The sequence below is a fragment of the Salvelinus sp. IW2-2015 genome, linkage group LG4q.2 (genome assembly GCF_002910315.2).
Source record: "Salvelinus sp. IW2-2015 linkage group LG4q.2, ASM291031v2, whole genome shotgun sequence".
NCBI lineage: Eukaryota > Metazoa > Chordata > Actinopteri > Salmoniformes > Salmonidae > Salvelinus > Salvelinus sp. IW2-2015.
The window spans coordinates 29,555,070-29,581,353 of NC_036843.1; the positions used below are offsets into that span (position 1 = coordinate 29,555,070).

The 26,284-nt window shown below is 43.2% G+C and overlaps 1 long non-coding RNA gene across 1 annotated transcript; it reads left to right on the forward strand.

The window, feature by feature from the left end:
* Positions 1 to 3,027: 3,027 nt before the first annotated feature.
* On the forward strand, positions 3,028 to 25,989 carry LOC111963062 (uncharacterized). Its single transcript, XR_002877206.2, has 3 exons — positions 3,028 to 3,071; positions 18,281 to 18,329; positions 25,847 to 25,989. It is a non-coding gene; the product is annotated as an uncharacterized lncRNA (long non-coding RNA).
* Positions 25,990 to 26,284: the final 295 nt, after the last annotated feature.

Sequence of the window (26,284 nt, forward strand, 5' to 3'; positions counted from 1 at the left end):
AGGAGACCAAAGATAACCCTGAAGGAGCTGCAAAGCTCCACAGCGGAGATTGGAGTATCTGTCCATAGGACCACTTTAAGCTGTACAATCCACAGAGCTGGGCTTTATGGAAGAGTGGCCAGAAAAAAAGCAATTGCTTAAAGAAAAAAATAAACAAACACATTTGGTGTTCGCCAAAAGGCATGTGGGAGACTCCCCAAACATATGGAAGAGGGTACTCTGTTCAGATGAGACTAACATTTTGCTTTTTGGCCATCAAGGAAAACACTATGTCTGGCGCAAACCCAACACCTCTCATCACACAGAGAACACCATCCCCACAGTGAAGCATGGTGGTGGCAGCATCATGCTGTGGGGATGTTTTTCATCGGCAGGGACTGGGAAACTGGTCAGAATTGAAGGAATGATGGATGTCGCTAAATACAGGGAAATTCTTGAGGGAAACCTGTTTCAGTTTTCCAGAGATTGAGACTGGGACGGAGGTTCACCTTCCAGCAGGACAATGACCCGAAGCATACTGCTAAAGCAACACTCAAGTATTTTAAGAGGAAACATTTAAATGTCTTGGAAAAGCACAAACCTCAATCCATTTGAGAATCTGTGTTATGACTTAAAGATTGCTGTACACCTGCGGAACCCATCCAACTTGAAGGAGCTGGAGCAGTTTTGCCTTGAAATATGGGCTATAATCCCAGTGGCTAGATGTGCCAAGCTTACGGAGACATACCCCAAGAGACTTGCAGCTGTAATTGCTGCAAAAGGTGGTTCTACAAAGTATTGACTTTGGGGGGGTGAATAGTTATGTACGCTCAAGTTTTCATATTTTGATTTTTTTTTCTTGTTTGTTTCACAATAAAAAATATTTAGCATCTTCAAAGTGGTAGGCATGTTGTGTAAATCAAATGACACAACCCCCCCAAAAATCTATTTTAATTCCAGTTTGTAAGGCAACAAAATAGGAAAAATGCCAAGGGGGGTGAATACTTTCGCAAGCCACTGTAGCCAATTTTGACTTTTCAGCTGGCCCATTTAGCAGAAACCACTCAGTTCTACCTCCAGGACAAGACTCATGACAATAAACGTCAATCTGTTACATGACAGGACCTTTGTTGACTCTTTGAGGTAGTGCCAGCCCTAGGACTGCCTGATTGGTGTCAATAATGACAGACATCCAGATATTGGCCCATTATCAGCCAAATCCCACTTTGTGTCAAGATCACTTGAGTATTTGACTCGGTTAGTGGACAAAAACCTTGCATGGCACAGGAAGTATTCTTTCTAAAATGGCCATCAGTCTGGTCTGGGTTGATAATCAAAGGGATGACAACATTTGATATAATCACACATCGACACAGATAAATCTCTTCTCTTGTGAACTTTCCTGCATCTTTGGGAAAAGTGTAATATGATCCCCTCCGTCTGTCACCCCGCAGGGTGAACGTGTGGCGTCTGAGGTCGGTAACAGAATGCATTGTCTAATATCTCACCCTAACATACTGTCGCATGTAGCCTACTGTCCTTGGGTTCATTTGATCACAGATTGACAATGCGTTATAATCTCACATTAATAATCTCACGTTAATAATCCCTGGTTCAGTTGTCTTGTTATCCACGTCACTGTTCTCCTCTCTCTGTTATTGAGCACTGCGTGTCAACTACCGTTAGTCAGACATAAACTATATTTGTCATGAACTAAGTGTCACGGTTATGGTTATGGGTTATTTGTCCTACTGTGTCCATGTTCCCATGGTTTTGCTGCGGGTGTTTTAGACAGTGTTAACTGTACATCTCTCTAGCCTGTCCTTTCTGAGTGGGGCACAGCCTTAATTCAGATGGCCAGAATAACACACTAGCTCAAATGGACCTATTAAACATTCAGGGAGGGATAATGTAATCCAACCAGACTCTGGAGAGAGAGGGAGACAAGAGAGAAAGAGAGAGAGAGAGAGAGAGAGATTAGATAAGTAGAGGAATGGGAGGGAGGGAGGCAGGGAAGAAGGGAAGGAGGGAGGAATGGGAGGAGGGAGAGAGGGAGATTGAGGAGGGGAAGGGAGAAGCAGAGCAGAGGAGAGGGAGGGGGAGATCGAGTGAGATAAATAAACACATTTAGAGGGAATGATATATGTATGGAAAGGGGGATAGATGGAAAAAGAGGGAAAGAGTGAGGAGAACCGGTCAAAAATCCAGTGGGATTGTGAGGAATTGGTAGCTCACTGTGGGTCAATGTTAATATGTTAATGATATTTTAATGATATAGCTCACTGTGTGTCAATGTTAATGATATAGCTCAATGTGTGTCAATGTTAATATGTCAATGATATGTTAATGATATAGCTCACTGTGTGTCAATGTTAATGATATGTTAATGATATAGCTCACTGTGTGTCAATATTAATATGTTAATGATATGTTAATGATATAGCTCACTGTGTGTCAATGTTAATATGTTAATGATATGTTAATGATATGACTGTTTGTCAATGTTAATCATATGGTATACCAGGTGTGTGCCCCACCAGGTGTATTCATTACCAGGTGTATTCATCACCAAGTGTATTCATCACCAGGTGTACTCATCACCAGGTGTATTCCCCACCAAGTGTATTCCCCATCAGGTGTATTCATCACCAGGTGTATTCCCCACCAAGTGTGTTCCCCATCAGGTGTATTCCCCACCAGGTGTATTCCCCACCAGGTGTATTCCCCACCAGGTGTATTCATCACCAGGTGTATTCATCACCAGGTGTATTCCCCACCAGGTGTATTCCCCACCAGGTGTANCAGGTGTATTCCCCACCAGGTGTACTCCCCACCAGGTGTATTCCCCACCAGGTGTATTCATCACCAGGTGTATTCCCCACCAGGTGTATTCCCCATCAGGTGTGTGGTACAGTACAGTAGTAGAGAAGAGATTCACCACCAAGTGTATTCATCACCAGGTGTATTCATCACCAGGTGTGAGGTACAGTTCAGTAGTAGAGAAGAGATTCATCTGACAACTCTCTAATATGGGTGTTTTCTCTCCACAGTCGCTGGAGAGCACTCGGCGTATGCTGGCCATGGTTGAGGAGGTAAGGTCATATGTCAACATTACACACACACACACACACACACACACACACACACACACACACACACACACACACACACACACACACACACACACACACACACACACACACACACACACACACACACACACACACACACACACACACACACACACACACACACACACACACACACACACAAACATCTTATTCTAATAGAGAGACAAATTAAACTTCCTAATTTCAGAGTGGAATATAAGCACTTGTACTTCCTTTGGCGTGAAGTTAAATGTTTGGTTCAGTTCTACATAATTTGTTTTAGAAAAAAAAGCACATCTCCTTACGTTTTAGAGTTTGACTCCTCCCAGTCGAGGGACTAGCCTGAGTTCTACGACACTCCTACTTTCTGGAAGACAATGGCTGAAGAGTGCTTTAAATGTCCCGTCAATCTGTGACTGTGTCTGTTTCCAGAGTGCTTTAAATTGTATAGACAGACAGAGGATGAAAGGCCAATATCCCAGCATGTATTATGCATGAGTAGATCCACAGGAGGTTGGTGGCACCTTAATTGGGGAGAACAGGCTCTTGGTAATGGCTGGAGTGGAATAGATGGAATTGAATCAAACACATGGTTTCCATGGTTTCCAGGTGTTTGATGCCATTCCATTTGCTCCGTTCCGGCCATTACAATGAGCCGTCCTCCCTTCAGCAGCCTCCTGAAAGTAGGTAGCTACACGTACATAACCGTTGTCATGACGTTGGCCTGTGTTTGATGGTTGATTGTGGAGAGCGTTCGCAATTTCGGCTATTTTTTCGCTAATGGCATAATTAGGGTTGGTATCGCTGCTGAGGTCAGAGATCAATCATTTTATGGGTGGAGGTTCACTAATTAGTGGAGGAGTGGTGACCACCTCCTTTGATAGCTTGCACATTATTAGAAAGATTTTGACGAAAAAAAATCTTTTTTTTTTTTTCAAAGTTTGAGTTTGGAATTTGTTGGAAGCTGCAAAGACAAGTTTAATCTATTTATAGATGTTGACGAACCGTCAGTAATGTGGAAGTTAGACGTGAATGAATTTGCAAAAGCAAATTGAATTAATCAATCAATGCCAATGATTAAAACTACCTGGGTAGGCTATCTGGATATTACATGTTAATTAACCTGAGAGGTTGCTTCATCCAGGTTAATATGAGAAGTTTAAAAGTGTCTCATTTGATTGGAAGAACATTAAGGTATGTTCAACAATTTAACTTATTAAATTGAATGAGACTATAATCCATGCAATCTCCATTGATTGGATATCATAAGTGTAAACAGTAGATCACTATGTTTACACTTATGGTACTATGTACTATGGTACACTTCTCCCTAAGGCCGAAGCCACATGGGATTCCCGCTGGGGCGGGACTTCTGTCAGTACTGGATCACTGAATGGTTTTGCAAAGATTGATCAATTTAATGATAAATCAAACCTGTATAGGCTATTTGGGTATTAAACTTTAATTAACCTGAGAAGTTGCTTCATCTAGGTTTGTTTGGAAAAAGTTTACAATGTCTTATTTAGAAAACTCATCAATTTGGATATTATTTAAAAGATCCATTTGAGAATGTAAATCTGGCAATTTCACTTATTAGTTCAATTGAATAAGACAGTCGATATCCGTCTGGATATCATAAGTAATGACTTGAGTGTGAACTGAATAATTATTCTCGAAGGAAAGTACTGGCACACACTTCAGCGCGTCACTGATTGCACACGCTGAAATCAAACGAAAGTACCGAGGCGGACTTCCGTTCCGCAAGGTGGAGGATTACAATGTGCCAAGACAAAATGTCTCTTTTCCCTTTGTTAGCTTAACATCTTTGTGCAAGCTAATCCTACTTTTTACGCTTTCAGCAAAACATAGGACGGGAAAGGTTTTACTTATAACTATTATGTTTAAACCCTTTTCGGCGTTATTTTGACCATGTTTTAACCGGAACACTCAGCAAACAACGAACTGCACCGTGGTCTACTCGCGTGGAAACAAGAGAGAGACAGAGATAATTATCGCTGGTCAAGCTAATATCTCCTGAATTTCAATCGGCTGGCTCTTTGTCCTGCCTCGAGAAATGAATAAGACCGAGCCTACACGCGTCTGAAACGCGCGAGGCAGAAATAGCCCTGCGTTTGGCCAAACGCTCTATTTCTCAGATTTCTATAATTAGCTTCATCACGCCTCATACAGAAATGTATTCGTTTACGGTACCCACTGACTAGGGCAGAAACAACACGGAGGAATCTCTCCAGAGCACACACGCACCAATATTCCTGTCTCCAACTCCATAATGTGTATAATAAACTTGGTATATTATGTTCTGTTTTTAACTTTTATATAGAAATCAAAAATGAAGCGTCATCCTATTTTAGAAGTCTCACACGGGGCACCATTTGTCGTGTCTTTGGCTATGCCGGATTAAGTGATATGACATGCTATTCTATAAAATCCTTTCTCTGTAGTGTAAGTATTTGACTTGATTTGTAGCTAATCATGTAAATGTAATTAACTAGAAAGTCGGGGCACCACAAAATAATATTTATAGAGCTGTTATCTTCCGAATAAACTCTTAAAGACCTAGTAATATTTTACATCAATAGCAGTCAATATTAATCGTCACCTTATTTCAGTCTCATCTGAAAGTTGTAAATTCTTGGTTATCTTCACAAACCTTGGCTAACAAGTTGAATCAGCAATACAAAATTGGGTTTTATTATTTATTTACTAAATACCTAACTAATCACACAGAATTACATATACACAGAATGAATCATACCTTGATTACAAATTATGTCATAAAGGAAAACGTCCCTAGCTGTCACGACTTCCGCCGAAGTTGGCTCCCCTGCCTGTTCGGGCGGTGCTCGGCGGTCGTCGTCACCGGCCTACTAGCCGCCACCGATCCCTTTTTCGTTTTCTGTTTGTTTTGTCTTATTAGTTGCACCTGTGTCTTTTGTGTTTGCTTGATGGGCTTCCTTATGTATAGAAAACGTTTGACCTCTGTCATTGCCAACAAAGGGTATTTAACAAAGTATTGAGATAAATTTTTGTTATTGACCAAATACTTATTTTCCACCATAATTTGCAAATAAATTCATAAAAAATCCTACAATGTGATTTTCTGGATTTTTATTTCTCATTTTGTCTGTCATAGTTGAAGTGTACATATGATGAAAATTACAGGCTTCTCTCATCTTTTTAAGTGGGAGAACTTGCACAATTGGTGGCTGACTAAATACTTTTTTGCCCCACTGTATAACGTGTAGACTTCCCCAGATACAGTTTATGTCGTCCTGTCATCAGTCATAATGTCTCAGATGACAACCGAACTGACATCATATTCATTAAGTTCCAACGCATATTTTCAACTGGTTCTATAACTGAAATATGGTTCCTTTCCCCTCACTTGTTTCATGTTCCCAGACTCTCTATGTTTAACAAAGGCTATTCAAAAGTCCCTCAGTAGAGTCAGAGAGAGAGGTAAGGGAGAAAGGTATTTATGGGGGGGGTCATAAACCTTACCCACAGGCCAACGTCATGACACCATGGACCATGTGACGCCAACACTGTCTATAATCCTAGGCCACAACATGGATTTAATATGTATGGCTGTTACAAACATACCTTCTAGGATATAGTATGTTCCTGAGTGGCACAGTGGTCTAAGACACTGCATCTCAGTGCAAGAGGCGTCACTGCATTACCTGGTTTGAATACAGGCTGCATCACATCCGGCCGTGATTGGCAGTCCCATAGGGTGGCGCACAATTGGCTCAGAGTCGTCCAGGTTTGTCCGGGGTAGGCTGTCATTGTAAATAAGAATGTGTTCTTATTAACTGACCTGCCTAGTTATATAAAGGTTAAATAAAAAAATTAAAAAACGCTGAGCTTCAGCAACGTGTGTCTGTAGGCTAACACTCCACCGGTTTAATAAGCACTGAAGATGAAGGGGGTGAGGTTTCAGTGCCTGGTTGTATTTCAGTGCATTCGGAAAGTTTGCAGACCCCTTGACTTTGTCCACATTTTTTTACGCTACAACCTTATTCGAAAATGGATTAAATTATTTTATCCCCCTCATCAATCTAGACACAATACCCCATAATAACAAAGCGAAACATGTTTTTAGACATTTTTTGCAAATGTATTAAAAATGTAGAACTGAAATATTACATTTAAATAAGTATTCAGACCCTTTCTCAAAGTACTATGTGCATAAGTACTATGTTATTGTTTACCTAGGCTCACTCTACTCCTAGAATAATACCTTCTTTATTTCACTGATGTTGTTCGTTCACACGTAGAACATTGACCTGTCACACATCACGTTTATAGTTGTAACTCTTTCACGGCTATGAAGCTTGGTTGTTAAGAAAAATACCGTAGTTCTTTAGCTACCAAGGCTTTGAGAAACCCACCCAACCAGGTCAATACTTTTCCAAATATCCAATTACAGACTTCTTCTCTCAAGCACAGGGTGATAGCCGTTGAGTGGACTTTGAACTAGCGACGCTAGGCTAATAGAATCAGCTAAGAGTGCGTATTGGTGTATGGAGCGTATCCGTTTAAGCGCAGTGGAAGCCCTCTCTTTGACTGAAAGGGGGTGTTGTTACGTTTTATGGAGGTTGTGAATATGTTGACTGAGTGGGGGTGTTGTTACGTTTTATGGAGGTTGTGAATATGTTGACTGAGTGGGGGTGTTGTTACGTTTTATGGAGGTTGTGAATATGTTGACTGACGGATTCCTGGGCTATCCATCTCCTTGATGTAATGTTGTTCGACTCTGCCTCTGTCCTCTAGTCTGTCTTTAATCAGCCCCACAAACTGACTTATCCGCTGAGCCGCCCTGTTATGAAGCATTATAACACTACGTAAGGTTGTCATTGACTGAGATGTCTGGGGTTTATGAATTTAGCAACGGAGCATTCAGTGGAGCATCAGGCACATTTTCCAGTTGACTCTTTCAATGCAAAGATTTGAACCAACTAGTGACAGAGGGGTTAAATCTACCTGTCTGTTCCCATGTACGCTTTGAGCCGTTCAGGATGAGAAGGGAGAGAGACAGTATTATAGTCTGTTATATCAGGACTCTGTGGAAATGGTGGAGGGAGAGAGCAAGAGGAAAATAATCAATGCTGCTAGTCGGTGGCTATCTCCAGAGAGACGGGATCTGAAGAACATATGTAATCCCTCATCTCTCACAGACAGACAGACAGACAGACAGACAGACAGACAGACAGACAGACAGACCAGACAGACAACAGACAGACAGACAGACAGACGAAGACAACAGACAGAAACAGACAGACAGACAGACAGACAGACAGACAGACAGACAGACAGACAGACAGACACCAGACAGACAGACAGACAGACAGACAGACAGACAGACAGACAGACAGACAGACAGACAGATTCTAGAATGTAAACAAGATGACACTGACAAAAGGTGAAAACATAGGTGATATATGTCTGGAAACACTTTTGAAATCTTTCCTGCTCCTACTGAATGTTTGGTGGGAAGTGGCAGTTGAAATCTGTCCTGCTCCTACTGAATGTTTGGTGGGAAAGTGGCAGTTTCAAATACACAGTAATAGCAGTGTCATATGTCTCCATGTAATTGGGTCATTATGTGAAATTTAACCATAAATAATTCATGTTGAAGAGAAGATCTGGTGCTATCAAGTCTATTTCCATGCCTCGTACTTTCTCTACATTTCTCAAATCTATATTGTAGGTATGCTAGCTGTATTAAAATGACATGCACTAAATAATACATGGTATGAACAGGGCCGGCTTAATGCAGGAGCTTACAGGGGTTGAAGCCCGTGGGAGGCCCAAGAGGCAGCAAACATTTTATTATAATTATATATATATTACAGTTTATATTGTACAGTATATATTAAATACAGTGCCTTCAGGAAGTGTTCACACCCCTTGATTTTTCCACATTTTGTTATGTTATAACCTGAATCAAAATGTATTCAATTGCGATTTTTTTTTGTCACTGATCTACACACAATTCCCGTAAAGTCAAAGTGGAATTCAGGTTTTTGAAATGTTTACAAATGAATCAAAAATGAAACTCGAAATGTCAATAAGTCAATAGGTATTCAACCCCTTTGTCTAAATAAGCTCAAGAGTAAAAATGTGTTTAACAAAATTCATATAGTAAGTTACATGTACTCTGTCATATAATAAGTTACATGGACTCTGTCATATAATAAGTTACATGGACTCTGTCATATAGTAAGTTACATGAACTCTGTCATATAGTAAGTTACATGAACTCTGTCATATAGTAAGTTACATGAACTCTGTCATATAATAAGTTACATGGACTCTGTCATATAGTAAGTTACATGGACTCTGTCATATAAATAGTTACATGGACTCTGTCATATAATAAGTTACATGGACTCTGTCATATAAATAGTTACATGGACTCTGTCATATAGTAAGTTACATGACTCTGTCATATAGAAGTTACATGACTCTGTCATATAATAATGTTAGCATGGACTCTGTCATATAGTAAGTTTACATGGACCTCTGTCATATAGTAAGTTACATGGACTCTGTCATATAGTAAGTTACATAGACTCTGTCATATAGTAAGTTACATGGACTCTGTCATATAGTAAGTTACTCAATGGACTCATTCTGTGTGCAATAATACTGTTGAACATGATTTTTGAATGAGTACCTCATCTCTATACCCCACACATAATGTTATCTGTAATGTCCCCCAGTCGAGCAGTGAATTTCAAACACAGATTCAACAACAAAGATCAGAGAGGTTTTCAAATGCCTCGCAAAGAAGGGGACTAAGGGAAGGGAAGAATGGTAGATGGTTAAAAATAAAAAGCAGACATTGAATATCCCTTTGAGCATGTTTTATTTTTACCCCTTTTTTTCTCCCCAATTTCGTGAAATATCCAATTGGTAGTTACAGTCTTGTCTCTTCGCTGCAACTCCTGTGCGGACTCGGGAGAGACGAAGGTCGAGAGCCATGCGTCTGCTGAAACACAACCCAACGAAGCCGCACTGCTTCTTGACACAATGCACACTTAACCCGGAAGCCAGCCACACCAATGTGTCAGAGGAAACACCGTACACCTGGCAACCGTGTCAGAGTGCACTGCGCCCGGCCCTCCACAGAAATCGCTGATGTTCAATGGGACAAGGACATCCCTGCCGGCCAAGCCCTCCCCTAACCCGGACACCACTGGGCTAGTTGTGCGCCACCCCATAGGTTTCCCACCCAGAATCTCTAGTGGCACAGCTAGCACTGCGATGTAGTGCTTCAGACCACTGCGCCACTCAGGAGGCCCCTGTGAAGTTATTAATTACACTTTGGATGGTGTACCAATATATCCAGTCACTGCAAAGATACAGGCGTCCTTCCTAACTCAGTTGACGGAGAGGAAGGAAACCATTTAGGCATTACACCATGAGGCCAATGGTGGCTTTAAAACAGTTGCAGAGTTTAATGGCAGTGATAGGAGAAAACTGAGGATGGATCAGCAACATTGTAGGTACTCCACAATACTAACCTAATTGACAGAGGGAAAAGAAGGAAGTCTGTACAGAATAAAAAATATCCCCAAACATGCATCCTGCTTGCAACAAGGCACCAAAGTAATACTGCAAAAAATGTGGCAAAGCAATTCACCTTTTGTCCTGGATACAATTTTTTGGGGGGGGGGACAAATCCAATACAACCCTACTGAGTATCACTCTCCATTTTTCAAGCATAGTGGTGGCTGCATCATGTTATAGGTATAAACTGGAGAATAAACTGGATGATCTCCATTCGAGACTATCCTACCAACAGGATATTAAAAACTGTAATATCTTATGTTTCACCGAGTCGTGGGTGAACAACGACACGGATAATATACAGTTGGCTGGGTTTTCAGTGCATCGGTAGGACAGAACAGCTACTTCTGGTAAGACGAGGGGTGGGAGGGTGTGTCTATTTGTCAATAACATGTGGTGCTCGAGGTGATAAGCTGTAGACTACACTATCTACCAAGAGAGTTTTCATCTATATTTTTTGTAGCCATCTAGTTACCACCACAAACCGATGCTGGCACTAAGACAGCACTCAACAAGCTGTATAAGTAAACAAGAAAATGCTCGTCCAGAAGTGGCACTCCTATTGGCCGGGAACATTAATGCAGGCAAACTTAAATCCATGTTAATCTAACTTCTACCAGCATGTCACATGTGCAACCAGAGGGGAAAAAAACTCTAGACCACCTTTACTCCACACACAGAGACGCATACAAAGCTCTCCCTCAACCTCCATTTGGCAAATCTGACCATAATGATATCCTCCTGATTCCTGCTTACAAGCAAAAACTAAAGCAGGAAGTACCAGTGACTCGCTCTATACGGAAGTGATCAGATTATGCGGATGCTACACTACAGGACTGTTTTTCTAGCACAGACTGGAATATGTTCCGGGATTCATGCAATGGCATTGAGGAGTGTAACACCTCAGTCACCAGCTTCATCAATAAGTGCATCGACAACATCGTCTCCACAGGGAACGTTCGTACATATCCCAATCAGAAGCCATGCAGTACAGGCAAAATCCGCACCGAGCTAAAGGCTAGAGCAGCCACTTTCAAGGAGCGGGACACTAATCCGGACGCTTATAAGAAATCCCGCTATACCTTCAGACGAACCATCAAACAGGCAAAGCATCAATAGAGGACTAGGATTGAGTACTACTACACCGGCTCTGATGCTCGTTAGATGTGGCAGGGCTTGCAAACCATTTCGTACTACAAAGGGAAGCCCAGCCACGAGCTGCCCAGCGACGCGAGCCTACCAGATGAGCTAAATGTATTTTATGCTCGCTTCAAGGCAAGCAACACTGAAGAATGCATGAGAGCACCAGCTGTTCCGGATGACTGTGTGATCACGCTCTCCATACCCGATGTGAGCAAGACCTTTAGACAGGTCAACATTCACAAGGCAGCGGGGCCAGAAGAATTACCAGAATGTAAACTCAGAGCATGTGCAGACCAACTGACATTTTCAACCTCTCCCTGACCGAGTCTGTAGTACCTACATGTTTCAAGCAGACCACCATAGTCTCTGTGCCCAAGAACACCAAGGTAACCTGCCTAAATGACTACTGCCCAGTAGCACTCACGTCTGTAGCCATGAAGTGCTTGGAAAGGCTGGTCATGGCTCACGTCAACACCATCATCCCGGAAACCCTAGACTCACTCCAATTCACATACCGCCCCAACAGATCCACAGATGAAGCAGATCTCAATCGTACTCCACACTGCCCTTTCCCACCTAGAAAAAAGGCACACCTATGTGAAAATGCTATTCATTGACTACAGCTCAGCGTTCAACACCATAGTGCGCACAAAGCTCATCACTAATCTAAGGACCCTGGGACTAAACACCTCCCTCTGCAACTGGATCCTAGACTTCCTGACGGGCCACCCCCAGGTGGTAAGGATAGGCAACAACACATCTGCCATGCTGATCCTCAACACGGGGGCTCCTCAGAGATGTGTGCTCAGTCCCCTTCTGTACTCTCTATTCACTCATGATTGCACGGCCAGGCACGACTCCAACACCATCATTAAGTTTGCTGATGACACAACAGTGGGAGGCCTGATCACCGACAATGATGAGACAGCCTACAGGGAGGAGGTCAGAGTCCTGACTGTGTGGTGCAAGGACAACAACCTCTCCCTCAACGTGATCAAGACATAGGAGATGATTGTGGACTACAGGAAAAGGAGGACCGAGCACGCCCCCATTCTCATCGACGGGGCTGTAGTGGAGCAGGTTGAGAGCTTCAAGTTCCTTGATGTCCACATCACCAACAAACTAACATTGCCCAAGCACACCAAGACAGTCGTGCAGGGGCACGCAAAGCCTATTCCCCCTCAGGAGACTGAAAAGATTTGGCATGAGTCCTCAAATGGTTTTACAGCTGCACCATCGAGAGCATCCTGTTGGATTGCATCACTCCCTGGTATAGCAACTGCTCGGCCTCCGACCACAAAGCACAGCAGAGGGTAGTGCGTACGGCCTACATCACCGGGACCAGGCTTCCCGCCATCCAGGACCTCTATACCAGGCGGTGTCAGAGGAAGGCCCTAAAAATTGTCAAAGAATCCAGCCACCCTAGTCATAGACTGTTCTCTCTGCTACCGCACAGCAAGCGGTACCGGAGCGCCAAGTCTAGGTCCAAGAGGCTCCTAAATAGCTTCTACCTCCAAGCCATAAGACTCCTGAACAGCTAATCAAATGGCTACCCAGACTATTTAGCCCCGCTATTGTGATTTACTGCTGCTCTTTAATCATTTGATTTTCTTATCTCTTACTTTTTTTTGTTAGCTTTTCACTGTAAGGTCTACCTGTTGTATTCGGCGCATGTGACAAATAAATGAACCTGATCGAACATCTCTGGAGAGACCTGAAAATAGCTGTGCAGTGACGCTCCCCATCCAATCTGACAGAGCTTGAGAGGATCTGCAGAGAAGAATGGGAGAAACTCCCCGAATACAGGTGTGCGCGCCAAGCTTGTAGCGTTATACACAAGAAGACTTAAAGGGCCTGAATACTTACGTAAATGTGATATTTCAGATTTTTTATTTTGTAAAAATTTGCAAACATTTCTAAAAACAGTTTTTCTTTTTCATCATGGTGTAGATTGATGAGGGAAAAAATTATTTAACCTCTCTGGGAAATGTGGGACGGTAGCGTCCCACCTGTCCAACATCCAGTGTTGGAGTAATAAATTACTCTAAAAATTAAACTTTCATGAAATCACACATTCAATATACCAAATTAAAGCTACACTTGTTGTGAATCCAGCCAACGTGTCAGATTTTTAAGACACTTTACGGCGAAAGCAAACAATGCTATTATCTGAGGATAGCACCCCAGCTAACAATCACAGACCATCATATTTCAACCTTCCAGGCGCGACACAAAACGCAGAAATAAATATATAATTCATGCCTTACCTTTGACGAGCTTCTTCTGTTGGCACTCCAATATGTCCCATAAACATCACAAATGGTCCTTTTGTTCGATTAATTCCGTCAATATATATCCAAAATGTCCATTTATTTGTCGCGTTTGATCCAGAAAAACACTGGTTCCAACTTGCACAACGTGACTACAAAATATCTCAAAAGTTACCTGTAAGTGTTGTGCAAATATTTCAAACTACTTTTGTAATACAACTTTAGGTATTTTTTTACGTAAATAATCGATAAAATTGAAGACGGGATGATCTGTGTTCAATACCGGAGGAAAACAATGTGTAGCATGCTTTCTGGTCACGTGCCTCTAACAAACAGTACACTTCGCTGGAGCCTCATTCTGAACATGGCTACTTCTACATTGCTCAAAGGAAAAACCTCAACCAATTTCTAAAGACTGTTGACATCCAGTGGAAGCGATAGGAACTGCAGGAAGGTCCCTTAGAAATCTGGATTCCCAATGAAACCCCATTGAAAAGAGAGTGACCTCAAAAAAAAAATCTGAATGGTTTGTCCTCAGGGTTTTGCCTGACAAATAAGTTATGTTATAGTCACAGACATGATTCAAAAAGTTTTAGAAACTTCAGAGTGTTTTCTATCCAATGTTACTAATAATATGCATATATTAGCATCTGGGATTGAGTAGGAGGCAGTTTACTCTGGGCACACTTTTCATCCAAACGTGAAAATGCTTCCCCCTATCCTAGAGAAGTTAATCATTTTTTGAATATGGCTGTAATGTAACAAAATGTGGAAGAAGTCAAGGGGTCTGAATACTTTCCGTATTTAAAGTGTCTTAAAAGGATGTTGGGTCACCTTGAGCTGCCAGAACAGTTTCAATGCGCCTTGGCATAGTTTATACCATAACATCCATTTTGTATTTCACATTTACTCAAGTGTTTCCTTTATTTTGTTAGTTACCAGTTGCCTACAGTCGGGAAAGCAGCCATTTACTCAAGTGTTTCCTTTATTTTGTTAGTTACCCAGTTGCCTACAGTCGGGAAGCATGCCATTTTACTCAAGTGTTTCCTTTATTTGTTAGTTACCAGTTGCCTACAGTTCGGGAAAGCAGCCATTTACTCAAGTGTTTCCTTTATTTTGTTAGTACCAGTTGCCTACAGTCGGGAAAGCAGCCATTTACTCACGTGTTTCCTTTATTTGTTAGTTAACCAGTTGCCACAGTCGGGAAAGCAGCCATTTGTGCAGCATGCGAATCAAATATAGAGCTTGTTGAGTTAGACATTTAATCCATTTTGAACCTCTTACCCTGGCAATTTGAGTGTTAAACTCATGGGTACACTAGCAATGGCTGCTAGTCCTTACTTGAGTATGAGTATACACTAGCATGGCATGGGTACACTAGCATGGCTGCTAGTCCTTAGTATGGCTGCTAGTCCTTACTGCTAGTCCTTACTGTTAGTCCTTACTGTTAGTCCTTACTGTTAGTCCGTACTGCTAGTCCTTACTGCTAGTCCTTACTGTTAGTCCTTACTGCTAGTCCTTACTGCTAGTCCTTACTGCTAGTCCTTACTGCTGGTCCTTACTGCTGGTCCTTACTGTTAGTCCTTACTGTTAGTCCTTACTGCTAGTCCTTACTGCTAGTCCTTACTGCTAGTCCTTACTGTTAGTCCTTACTGTTAGTCCTTACTGTTAGTCCTTACTGCTAGTCCTTACTGCTAGTCCTTACTGCTAGTCCTTACTTGAGTATGAGTACACTAGCATGGCATGGGTACACTAGCATGGCTGCTAGTCCTTACTTGAATGGGAATCTATGGATTATATTTTATGGTTGTTTGCAGTTGTCTGTTTGCCTTTTGTGGATTTCAAAATACATTTGCGGGAAAAACGTACAGTTTGGAAAGAGAAGACTAATCTGTCTGTTGAACCAACAGAAATAACAAACAAAAAAACAAGTGCATCTGCCATCACCATGACTAGTAGCCTATGGCTTCATCTTCCTCATTAGGTGAGTCAGTGTGCCACTGGAGATGTTGTTTAGTAGCCTACTGTAATCCAGGCCGAGGTATGAATATTATATGTCATGCAACCAACTCTGGCCATCCAATGGCTCGGCAGCAAGGGGATACAGGGGCGGGGGCTGGGGGAGGCAGTTGTCATATCGATTGCAGATCAATACAGGAGACATCGATAAAATCAATGACATCTCCATTTTACGGCCAGTAACACCTCTCTCTCTCTCTCTCTCTCTCTCTCTCTCTTTCTCTCTCTCTCTCTCTTCTCTCTCTCTCTCCTCTCTCTCTCTCCTCTCTCTCTCTCTCTCTCTCCTCTCTCTCTCTCTCTCTCTCTCTCTCTCATCTTCTCTCTCTCTCTCATATATATATATATATATATAAGGACTAACAGTATATATAGATATATATATATAGAAGGGTGATGATAAAGCCTTTCTGTCCAAACGTAGTGCATTAGGAAGCCATATGGTGGAGCACTCTCGCCCACCACAGGTGTTTGTGATTCACTCCGTCATGAACCTGAGGCCCGGTAGTCATAGTAACAGAGTAAGTCGTTAGAGCCCTACTACTGCATAGGTGAGGAGGAGTGAGTGGTGACTTCACAGCAGGAATCAGGGTCTGCTACCAAGTCAAACATACACGTCCCTGTCAGATTCATAGAGAGGACGTGGACGTCAACCTTTCTAAAAGACATGCACTCTATCTTAAGATTCCTTTCTGTTGTTTCCAGAAGCACTTTGAACAAAACCTATGCAAGTCATAATGCAAACCCAGGCGATGTAATCCCCCCCCCCACATATCCTCTACGGTTTCATAGCTCATAGTTGTTGATGTGTGAGCACTGACAGGAAAAAAGAAGTCTGATAGATGTGACTGGTCATGTCATTAGGCCTGTCTCTCTACATTTACATATTAACATTTTAGTAAATTAGCAGACGCTCTTACAGTCAGTCCATTCCGGTGGCGGTCTGTGCCGTTTCAGACTGTTCTTTATTTTCGTCATCATGGACTTATTTATGTTACAGCATGTTGGATGACTATCATTCAAATTCCATTCACCCAGTTTCAATGTAACATCGATAGGTTGAGGCTACTACATGATACTCTAATGTTCCCTATACCCATCATGAGGTTGCCACAACCTAGCCTATGAGTGAACGTAAGTGCACACAGGTCTAAAGAAAAAATTGAGATGACAGACAGTGACATATGGACAGACAGTGACACATTCAATATTGCCTTGCAAACTCTTGCCTGCATCTAGCTTATCTAGGGTGTAATTGGACAATTTCAGCTATTTTCATCCCCGTTTCGTTTGCTTCCATTTAAGAAACCTTTATCAACAGAATCGGAGGAATGAAAACACACCTGATCACACATAAACACAATTCACTTTCATAGCAGCCACGTTGTATTCACTCTAGTCTCTACGTACTCTCCTCCTCTCACCTTTTCCATTCAATTGAGACATTACTGTGCAGCCGTATTCATCGACCTGGCCAAGGCTTTCAACTCTGTCAATCGCCACAATCTTATCGGCAGACTAAACAGCCTTGGTTTCTCAAATGACTGCCTCGCCTGGTTCACCAACTACTTCTCTGATAGAGTTCAGTGTGTCAAATCAGAGGGCCTGTTGTCCGGGCCTCTGAGTGCCACAGGGTTCAATTCTCGGGCCGACTCTTTTCTCTGTATACATTAATGATGTCGCTCTTGCTGCTGGTGATTCTCTAATCCACCTCTACGCAGACGACACCATTCTGTATACTTCTGGCCCTTCTTTGGACACTGTGTAACTAACCTCCAGACGATCTTCAATGCCATACAACTCTCCTTCCGTTGCCTCAAACTGCTCTTAAATGCAAGTAAAACTAAATCCATGCTCTTCAACCGATCTCTGCCAGCACCTACCCACCCGTGCAGCATCACTACTCTGGACGGTTCTGACTTAGAATATGTGGACAACTACAAATACCTAGGTGTCTGGTTAGACTGTAAACTCTCCTTCCAGATTCACATTAAGCATCTCCAAACCAAAATTAAATCTAGAATCTTATTTTGCAACAAAGCATCCTTCACTCATGCTGCTCGACTTTGGTGATGTAATTTACAAAATAGCCTCCAACACTGAACTGCTTGATATCACTGCTGACCTATCCCCCCCTCTTTTCTTCTGACCCGGGGTGTGCAGAGTAAAGATGCCGGTATCAGGACTCTGGTTATGCTGGATGAGCAGGGAGGTAAGTCCTTATAGAGACACAATATTTCACTCTAATATTGGACAACTGTACATGACTATATAAATTAAATGTAATGTACTATGCTGTACTACGCCATAATGTACTGAACTCTATTTGCATAGTGCTAGTATACTATGTGCAGTTAGAAAGGTAAAAGCACCAGGGATTTTAAATTGTTATTTCTGTAATATATAATGTCTGAACTGTTTGCTGTCTTGCTTGTATCTTTGTCTTATAAGAGGTATAGTACATTTCCTCAGTAGACAGTAACAATGAGCTGTAGTATTGAGGTTAACTGCTTGTTGACTCAATAGCGTATCTGAGAAAAAGCACAGTTACAAGAAACGTGTGGCCCTGCGGTTCAGAGGTGAAGTTGTTAGTTGATAGCAAATCCTCTTTACTGAGAGGACACACTGATCAGTTATACTGGTAATGACAAAACATCTCATTTACATGCACTCAAACAGGACACCATCTGTAGAATCCCTGGGTTAAGGCTTTGGTTAAGGAAATGTAACCTTGTGGAAGTGGATCAGATGGATAAGGTTGGTTAGGCAGGAGAAACAGCTTGATATTACTGGTTGGTTAAGCAGGAGAAGCAGCCTGATAGTACTGATTCCTAGTGGCTGGTGACTTTAATGCAGGGAAACTGAAATCATACAATGCTCTCCCTTGCCCTCCATTTCACAAATCTGACCATAACTCTGTCCTCCTGATTCCTGCTTAGAAGCAAAAACTCAATCAGGAAGTACCAGTGACGTGTTCAATACGGAAGTGATCAGATGATGCAGATGCTACACTACAGGACTGTTTTGCTAGCACAGACTGGAATATGTTCCGGTACTCATACAATGGCATTGAGGAGTATACCACATTAATCTCCAGCTTCATGAATAAGTGCATCGACGAAGTTGTACACACGGTGACCGTGCGTACATATCCCAACCAGAAGCCATGGATTACAGGAAACACCCGCACTGAGCTAAAGGCTAGAGCTGCCGCTTTCAAGGAGTGGGATACTAATCCTGCAAATCCTGCAATGCCCTCAGACGAACCATCAAACAGGAAAATTGTCAAAACAGGACAAAGATTGAATCCTACTACACCGGCTATAATGCTCGTTGGATGTGGCAGGGCTTGCAAACTATCATAGATTACAAAGGGAAACCCAGCCACGAGCTGCCCAGTGACGTGAGCCTGCTAGAGGAGCTAAATGCCTTCTATGCTCGCTTCGAGGCTAGCAACACTGAATCATGCATGAGAGCACCAGCTGTTACAGACAACTGTGCGACCACGCTCACCGTAACCGATGTGAGGAAGACCTTTAAACAGGTTAACATTCAGACAGATAACCAGGATGCATACTCAGAGCATGCGCTGACTATCTGGCAAGTGTCTTCACTGACATTTTCAACCTCTCCCTGACTCAGTCTGTAATAATACTTACATGTTTGAAGCCAACCACCATAGTCCCTGTGCCCAAGAATTCCAAGGTACCGGTCTAAATTACTTTGAAAGGCTGGTCATGGATCACATCAACACCATCATCCCAGACACCCTGGGCCCACTCCCTGGGCCACCCCCAGGTGACACATCAGCACATCCACCACGTTGACTTTCAACACAGGGGCCCCTCAGGGGTGTATGCTTAGTCCCCTTCTGTACTCTCTGTTCACCAACGTCTACATGACTCCAACACCGGCTTGATAGTACTGGTTGGTTAGGCAGGAGAAACAGCTTGATATTACTGGTTGGTTAGGCAGGAGAAGCAGCTTGACAGTACTGGTTGGTTAGGCAGGAGAAGCAGCTTGACGTACTGGGTTGGTTAGGAGGAGAGCAGCTGACAGTAACTGGTTGGTTAGGCGAGGAGACGCAGCTTGATATTAGTGGTAGGCAGAGGAAACAGCTTGATATTAACTGTTGTAGGCAGGAAGAAGCAGCTGTGACTAGTACTGGTGGTTAGCAGGAGAAGCAGCTTGAGAGGTTGCTAGGTAGGGACCTTGATAGTACTGGTTGGTAGGCGACAGCTTGACAGTAAGGTAGGCAGAACCTTAATACTGATGCAGGGAAAAGTGATATATATGGTCTGGATAGGCACGGAGAAACAGCCTAGCAATATTACTGGTTGGTTAGGGCAGGAAGAAGCAGCTTGGATATTACTGGTTGTTAGGCAGGAGAAAGCAGCTGATGATACTGTCTGGTTAAGGTCGGAGCCAGTGACGTAACGGTGAACAGAGACACTTGAATACGTTGACGAGATAAGGTCGTATACGGTGTATAGCCAGGAAAGCAGCTTGGTAACGGATTACAGGAGACGGCCTGATATGTTGTGCGGATCGCTGATTACGGTGCGTAGCAGAAAGCAGCTTTGATATTACTGGATTGGGTTAGGCAGGAGAAGCAAGCTTCATATTACTGGGTTGGTTAGAGGCAGGAGGAAACAGCTCTGATAGTACTCGGTTGGATAGGCAGGAGCAAGCAGCTTGATAGCTAGTTGGTGTTAGGCAGCGTATGAAGAGCTTGATATTGTACCTGGTTGTGTATAGCAAATGAGAACAGCTATATGACTGGGTTGTGATATGGCAGAGAAAGCAGCTTTGATAAGTACTAGTTGTTGTATAGGTCATTCTCGTGTCAGGTTCCTTACCTTTTATGTTGACTCAATTGCTTCCATTCAGAATATAAAAGCAGACTGAGGAGTTTAACTAAGTAGACCTCCTTCTTCAGGAGGTCTACTCCTCATTAGACCTCTTCATTGTACGGACATCAGCTCTTCAGTCATGGTGTCTCCTGGCAGTATGGAAGACAGTCCCAGCTGTCTTCAGATGGTTCGTCATGGCAGTAGAGAAGAGACAGTCCCAGCTCTTCAGTCATGGTTGTCTCATGGCAGTAAGAAAGACATCCCAGCTCTATCAGTCATGGTTGTCTCATGGCAGTATGAAAGACAGTCCCAGCTTCTTCAGTCATGGCTTGTACCTCTGGCAGGTTAAGAAAGACAGTCCCAGCTCTTCAGTCATGGGTTGTCTCATGGCAGTAAGAAAGACAGGTCCAGCTTCTTCAGTCATGGTTGTCTCTGGCAGTATGAAGACAGTCCCAGCTCTCAGTCATGGGTGTCTCATGGCAGCATGGAAGAAAGTCCCAAGCTCTTCAGTCATGGTTGTCTCATGGCAGTATGGAAGACAGTCCCAGCTCTTCAGTCATGGTTGTCATGGCAGTATGGAAGACAGTCCCAGCTCTTCAGTCATGTGTCTCATGGCAGTAAGAAAGACAGTCCCAGCTCTTCATTAGACCACTGAATAATGTTAGTATGGTATAGAACTAGACCGTTCATTGTAACAGAAGCACAGTCTTTCTAAAAGCCATTCACAGCCCCTTCTGATTCATTTGGACACAATGCAGTCTTTCAACATAAATATATTTTGTAGAACACATTTTATGTTTCTCTGACATGTGGAGAAGGCAGTCATATCAGCTCTGTTCATGGTATTTACATCTCCAACGTTCAGTGTGTTGCTCCTCCAGGTTCCAGCAAGGCAGGGGTTTAAATTTGTGTGTTCAACTCCATGGGACGCTTCCTGCCCCGGCTCGGTTCCACTATGTCATCCTGGAGCAACTGTGATCACTCAATAGGCTATACTGTCAGTGGAAATTCAGTATAACTTTCCTCTTCTTGCGCTTCCGTGATGATAATTAGGTTACTTCCACCATCACCCAGCTCAGTCTGCCGAACGCAAAACGAGACACTGAGTAATCAATCTAGCATTTAACATACGCTCACGCACTCAGACGTGTTCGGAAGAGATTCTCCACTCTGAGGACTGCAGGGAAACCGAGGTGCTAGACATGTGTCTCATGGTGTGAACGATGATTCCACTTTCCAGAGATATTCTAGAACCCGGTGTCAATGTTGGGAGAGATCACTTCAGAGAATTCTAGAACCAGGTGCCAGTGCTGAAGAGATTCCACTTCCAGAGATTCATATACCAGGTGCCAGTGTTGGAGAGATTCCACTTCCAGAGAGTCTAGATCCGAGGTACGCAAGTGTTAAGAGATTCCAGCTCTAGAGAGTACCTAGAACAGGTGTCAGTGTTTGGAGAGATTCCACTTCCAGAGATTCTAGAACCTAGGTGTCAATGTTGGAGGCGATTACCACTTCCCAGAGACTCTGAACCAGGTGTCAGTGTTTGGAGAGAATTCGCACCCGGTCAGAGATTCCTAGAATAGCCAGGTGGTCAGTGTTGGAGAGATTCCACTCTAAGAGAGTCTAGAAACCAGGTGGTCAGTGTTGAAGAGATTCCACTTCCAGAGATTCTAGAAACCAAGTGCCAGTGTTGACGAGATTCCACTTCCAGAGATTCTAACGAACCAGGTGCCAGTGTTGAAGAGATTCCACTTCCAGAGAGTCTAGAACAGGTGCCAAGTGTTGGGAGACTTCCACTTCCGAGATATAGACCAGGTACAAGCTGTAGATTCCCGTGCAGAGAGTGCAAGCCAGTGTAGGGGTACCGCAGTCGGGATCATTGACTGAAGGCGAGATTCCCACTTCTCAGATAGAGAGCGCGACGAGTTGGTACCAGGTGTTGAAGAAGACTTCGCTACTTCCAGAGATGTTCTAAGACGAAGTCGAGCAGATGCGGACAGTGCAATATGCGAGAGATTTCAATCATTGCGCTGGTTTGAGAGATTCCTCCAGAACCGAGTGTAAGGACACCATAGTGTTGAAGAGATTGCCACTCCAGAGATTCTAGAACCAGGTGCCCAGTGTTTGGAGAGTATTCCACTGTCCAGAGAGTCTAGAACCAGGGTGCCAGTGTTTGTAAGAGAATTAACTCTAGAGACTAGTTAGGACCAGGTGTCAGTGTTGGAGAAGTATTTCCACTTTCAGAGGAGTCTAGAACAGGTGTCAGTGTTGGAGAGATTCCCTTCCAGAGATTTCTAGAACCAGGTGTCAGTGTGTGGAAGATTCCCTTCCAGAGATTTCTAGAACCAGGGTGTCAGTGTGGAGAGATTCCACTTCCAGAGAGCCTAGAACCAGGTGCCAGTGTTGAAGAGATTCCACTTCCAGAGAGCCTAGAACCAGGTGCCAGTGTTGAAGAGATTCCACTTCCAGAGAGCCTAGAACTAGGTGTCAGTGCTTTTTGTAAACCGGACCTGTGGAGTGACTTCAGAACTGATCTGATTGGCTATCCCAACTGTTACCATTGATTAGTTTAGGGCAGTCTTCCACCCTCTGATTGGTCAGAGTGGTGTTGTGTAAAGATGCCCCTCTCTTTCTCTCTCTCTCACATTCCCCCTCTTCTCTAATCCCTCACTTTCCATGGGATTACCTGGGGAGGCTGTTGTTGGGGGCGTCAGAGGCGCCAGAGAGGATAACAATACTGTTCCCACTATCTGTCTGACTGGCAGACTGCAGATGGTCACACTACAGAGAGAGTGAGAGTGAGAGAGAGAGAAAAAAAAGAGCTGAAAAAGAAAGACACTGAAAATGTAGAAGGGAGAAAGAGAAGAAGGAGCCAGAAAGAACAGAATCAGTCTAGAAGTCTAGTTGACTGCTCCACATCTAGTTCCCTATTTCATCTTGTGTCTGTGTCCAGTGACCAGAGACATGTGTATCTGTCTCAAACATTGTGAGTTGTTTCCGCATCGCCACAACCCAGGGATTGTTTACAAATGTTCAAACATCAACTAGCAAGCCACCCCAGCCATGAATTCCCTTACCCTGCCTTGCCTGTGCCACAGACCACTCCCCCTGGACCCACTCCAGGTAGATGTTGACCCTAACTACAGGTCTAGGATCAGAGTACCCACAATGATAACCCAACACACCATTTAAGGAATCAACCAATATCTGACCCTGTATCAGTGGTTTAGGGAATGAACCAATATTTGACCCTGTATCAGTGGTTAGAGCTCTTGGGGTGAGGTCATTACTGTTGCTACCCAACTTACATATTATTCAAACATTCTGCGTGCATCCCCCATAATGCTTTTCACCTCATCCACTACTTCACAACACTTGTTCAGTCTGTCACCTGTTCTCGTTCTCGCTCTCTCTCGCTCTCTCTCGCTCTCTCTCGCTCTCTGTCACCTGTTCTCGTTCTCGCTCTCTCTCGCTCTCTCTCGCTCTCTGTCACCTGTTCTCGTTCTCGCTCTCTCTCTGTCTCTCTTAATCATGCACCCTCTCTCTCGGTATCTCTTTCTCTCTCAAACACTATTATAAGTTGTTTAAATGCACTGGCTTTAATGCTGTGAGTCTGAAAGTGTGGCCCAGAGGCAGTGTTCGGTAGCATCAGACCTGCCTTATTCTCACTTGTTGAATAGGCTAAATTCCACATTCTCTTAACATCTGACCATAGGCTAAAATCCACATTCTCTTAACATCTGACCATAGGCTAAATTTCACATTCTCATCTGACCATAGGCTAAAATCCACATTCTCATCTGACCATAGGCTAAAATCCACATTCTCTTAACATCTGATCATAGGCTAAATTCCACATTCTCATCTGACCATAGGCTAAATTCCATATTCTCTTAACATTTGACCCCAGATTGATCTATTCTTGCAATTGGAGTATATGACAAGTCAAATTCAGCTCACGAAGTAGTTTGTATGTAGTAGAATACTTTTTCAAAGTAACTTTAGTTCAGTAAACTATATATATTTTTTTATAAGGGTAGCTTTTGTGTAGCTTACCTTGTCCAGTGTGAAATAATAGGTAGCTTAGTAAACTACATTTTCAGAGTAGCTTCCTCAACACTGCCCAGAGGTCAGGGAAGTAGACTAATCATTGAACGGGCTACTGGTTCAAATCACCGCTGAAGCACAAACTGGTGTTAATCAGCTGAATGATTCCATGTGTTAAACTAAATAGAAAGCAATGGAATTTCGGATGGGAAGTGCCTGTCTAGTAAACATGTATACCAATACATCTACAGTACACTGTCTTTATTGACAAAAGAATCAGGTGAGTATAGCCTATTAGTGTGATATTACAGTTTAAACCTACGTCTATGTCACCATTGACCTCCTCTATTAGCCTCTGGTGTGATGACAGAACCCCTGCTTTCCTGGTACATCTTTACAATGCATCTTACTTCTTGCATCGCATTATGGTTGTGTTTGATAGGCTGTAGCTTAGAGCGCAATCATCAATCCGATTCATTTCACTGCTCTCATTACCTTTGTCCTCACCAGAACAACTGGATCGGTTTGAAGATGGCATGAACAAGGTCAACCAAGACTTGAAGGAGGCCGAGAAAGATATGAAGGGTTTAGGGCAATGCTGTGTCCAATTATGTCCATGTGTTGCCAAGTAGGTACCGGTGGCGACGGGCCTGTGTGGTGTTGGTAGTGCTGTCCAATGTCTGTCTCTCTTGTCACAGTCAATGTCTCTTTTTGTCTCCTCTCCTTTGTCCTCCCGTTCCCCTTCTTCTTCTCTTTTCTTTCTTCTTCTTTTTGTTTTCAACGTGCTGTCGTTCTTTGTGGGGGAAAATTGACTTGTGTTGATAATCAGAGCAACTGGAGCGGATCGAGGAGGGGATGGACCAGATCAATAAGGACATGAAGGATGCAGAAAAGAATTTGAACAATCTAGGGTCTCTCTGTGGTCTTTGTTCATGTCCCTGTAACAAGTAGGTGCAGCCTGCATTGCCTGACTGTCTGCCCACCTGCCTGCTTGCCTGCCTGCCTGCCTGCTTTGATGTCTTAACTAGTGTGCATGCTGCTTCCACCTGCACTTTGACCTGGAGAGAGAGAGAGAGAGAGACAGAGACAGAGACAGAGAGAGACAGAGAGAGAGAGAGAGAGAGAGAGAGAGAGAGAGAGAAATAGAGATCGCGTTTGTGAGTGTGCGTGTGAGCTTGATGTATGCTAGTCCATTGTAACACTTTCTCCTTCAAAAAACTCACCCGTACATACATACAGCCCATACATCCACACGTTCCGTAATATT